Raw genomic sequence first — 3,211 nt, 5'->3', positions numbered from 1 at the left:
TAGTCTCCTACACCTATCTTCTGATAGAAAATAGATGATGAAACTCTAGGATTTGAAAATCCTCATTTATCTACATCACACTGTGAATTAGCATTCATGAACTCACCGATCTTGACTCAAGACATGGAAGGCTTTTTTTGTTTTAAAGCCCCATTCTGCAACTTTTACACCTTAAAAATTTATTTTGGAAAAGTTCTGGTGGCATACTATCATCCATTATGTTCGTTTTCAAAGTTGTGACAGTGTTATGGGGTCCCATGTCTGTTTAAAGGTCTATACGGTCCGCCAGCGGAAGTACTGACTGCATGTTACAGCACCAGTATCACATAGAAGTAGACCCTGTAGACATGAATATGTAAATGCCCCATCAGGCGCTGGATAGTGTAACAGCATCGCCGCCATATTGGATGGGTCTCACTCTCCAAAGTAGATTGTAGAAAAGCCCAGGGTCAATGCAGAGTGAGCAACTTGTGTATGAGGCATTTATTCTGACTAGAGACCACTGCAAATGGGTTGATTAAACAAGTAACCCACACCTTTAAAACAAATTTAGACATGAGATTGAAATTTCTTAAGTGAAGGTGGTGAAAAGAGTGGCTCGTAAAATGTTTTTTATCTCATATTTAATACTGTAAGGAGCTAATTGTGATCAGTTAATATTCTGTTTGTTTAATCTCTTACTTTGATGAGGAGCAGCGTTCTTGTGTCACTTAAATAGAATTTTACAAACCTAGGTCATGCTGCCATGTTGTCTTCAGTGGGAGCCCTTCCAGCCAAGCAAGACTGTCCTCTCCTGAACTTTAACCTCTGACCTAAATGAGGCCTGTAGGATTTTTTTGACATTTCTCTGAGTACCGACCTCTGACCTTGATGTGAACTTGCAGAGATGTCCATCATCAGCATTTGCTGCTGGTGAATAAACTCTCTGTGTAGACTGATGAACTCTGAACTGTTTTAAAATGACCTTTAACCCTTTACTGATGAGCAGCAACAGTTGCTTCTCTGAGGTCATTACAGATGATGAAGCTGTCAGATCCTGCAGAAGCAGCACGAATGCACTCATCTTTCAGGTTTTTGTTTTGGTTTAATAAATCTGAACACAGGACGGGATGTGTACCATGTATTGTTCTCTGTGTGTTAGATTTGAATCATTTAGAAATACTGTAAAAATTAAATCATTTTTTATGTCCTGATGGGTAAAATGGTAAATGGCCTGTATTTGATATAGCGCCTTCTAGAGTCCTGGAACCCCTCAAGGTGCTTTACAACACAAACAGTCATTCACCCATTCACACGCTGGTGGTGATGAGCTACATCATAGCCACAGCTGCCCTGGGGTGTACTGACAGAGGCGAGGCTGTTGTACACAGGTGCCACCGGTCCTTCCAGCAGGCAAGGGGGGTTAAGTGTCTTGTCCAAGGACACAACGACAGTGACAAACTGAGCGGGGCTCAAACCTGCAACCTTCCGGTTACGGGGCGAGCACTTAGCTCCTGTGCCACCGTCGCTCACAAACTCTTAATTTCCTTGTCACCATTACAATAAATTCAGCAAAATTGAAAATAAATATGTTGTTTAGAGTGAAAACATGATGTTTATCGAGTTCTCTGCCTGATGTTTGAATAAATTACCCAAATTTAATATAAACTAGTTCTAAATTTTTCTGAACATTGTTCATGATTGAAGAATTAAACAAGTTCAGCAAAGGTGTTTTGATTCCTGCTTTTGTGACCCAGTTTCTGCCAACTTTTCCATTTTTAGTGGGATATCTGCAGCAGATGTTACACAAGAGGACAAAAGTGCTAATTTCATAAGCTAGATGTGTAATTGCAACACTAGGAGAAAGGGTTTGGTTTCAGGACTTTGTCATGGTTGGGGGAATGTGTCTAACCCAAGACAGGCAGAATCACAACTCGAACACAGAAGGATGGAGAAAATAATTTATATTTATTGTAAAAGGGGAACTGAAGGCGCACTGGAAAATCCAGTGGGATTTGGAACGGGAGTGCAGCATCTGGAGAGGGGAGAGCAAACACAGGTGAGTCCTGGGAGGTAAGTCCTAATTAGGAAGGTGCAGAGAAAAGACTTACTGGGAATTGGGGGGAAGAACTGGTGTGAGGGGGGCAGATTGAGAGCCGGGGTGTATCCAAGTGGGGGCTCCAGGAGAGGGAGCATGAGGTGAGCTGGAGAGCGGGTCGGTCAGGGTGAATGGAGAGCGTGTCAGAGCGGAGTCCGGGAATCCTATGGAGCACGAGTGAATAATCCTGGGGCGTTGCAATATCCTGCGACGTCGGGAAAAAACTTGAAGGTAGGTAATCACAAAAATCCAAAATCACAAGAGTTCAAAAACACTAGAGTCTTAAAACCTAGAAACACTTAGAGGGCGAGAAACTACCAAGTGTCATGTTCTGCGGCAAATGTCTAACCTGACATGCAGAATCAGGAGACAGACACAAATTGAAGGGAAAAAATAAATATTTTATCAAACGAGGAATTAAGGGTGCAATGGAAGTCCAGCGGGTGAGGAAAACGGGAAGCAGCGTCTAGAGGGAAGAGCAACAGAGGTGAGTACTGGGATTTGTAGTACAATTGAGGGAAACTGAAGGAGGGACTTACGGTTTGGGAAGATCAGAAGAGCTAGGGAGGGGATGAGCCGGGGTAATAGTCCAGGAGATGAATTGTGAGCGGTCCGACATGGTGAGGGGGGATGTTTCCGAGAGGCCGGTGTGGGGTTAGAGAGGGAGCGGGGCGCGGGGGAGAGCGGGTCGGTCCAAGCGGGTGGATGGTGAACCAGGAAGCGAGCCGGTGTGAGATCCTTACATAGTTGGATGGAAATCCTGAGGTGAAGCCAACCTGAGGTGAACCATCCAAATAAACATCAGTGGTTAGTCGAGGTTACAAATACACATACAAGGGTACAAAATCTAGAGACGAGTTTTCGAAGGCTAGAGACTACCAGTCAGTAGTAATCTTCCGGCGTCGAGTCACGTTCACCATCCTCCTTATGAAGCAGACCTGCTGATTAGCTGACGAGGAACAGCTGTCGCTCCCTCTCCTGCAACCAAACACTCAGAGATGGTGAAAAGTGAGAAGAGTACTCACCCCGGCTCATGACACCAAGCTGTAGCAGTCATCTGGTGTCGAGCTGTGTTCTCCATCCGCTTTATGTAGGAGACCCGCTAGTTGCTGACCAGGTGCAGCTGGAAGACTC

The 3,211-nt window shown here is 44.6% G+C and overlaps 1 long non-coding RNA gene across 1 annotated transcript; it reads right to left on the bottom strand.

The window, feature by feature from the left end:
* Nucleotides 1-2,195: 2,195 nt before the first annotated feature.
* LOC139068874 (uncharacterized) lies at nucleotides 2,196-2,754 on the bottom strand. Its single transcript, XR_011520132.1, has 3 exons — nucleotides 2,617-2,754; nucleotides 2,427-2,543; nucleotides 2,196-2,282 (listed from the first exon to the last, which is right to left on the bottom strand). It is a non-coding gene; the product is annotated as an uncharacterized lncRNA (long non-coding RNA).
* Between the last annotated feature and the right edge of the window lie 457 nt (nucleotides 2,755-3,211).

This window comes from Nothobranchius furzeri, chromosome 1 (assembly GCF_043380555.1).
Source record: "Nothobranchius furzeri strain GRZ-AD chromosome 1, NfurGRZ-RIMD1, whole genome shotgun sequence".
Lineage (NCBI taxonomy): Eukaryota > Metazoa > Chordata > Actinopteri > Cyprinodontiformes > Nothobranchiidae > Nothobranchius > Nothobranchius furzeri.
Note: the sequence above shows the minus strand (reverse complement) of the source record. Positions and strands in the feature narration are given on the sequence as shown.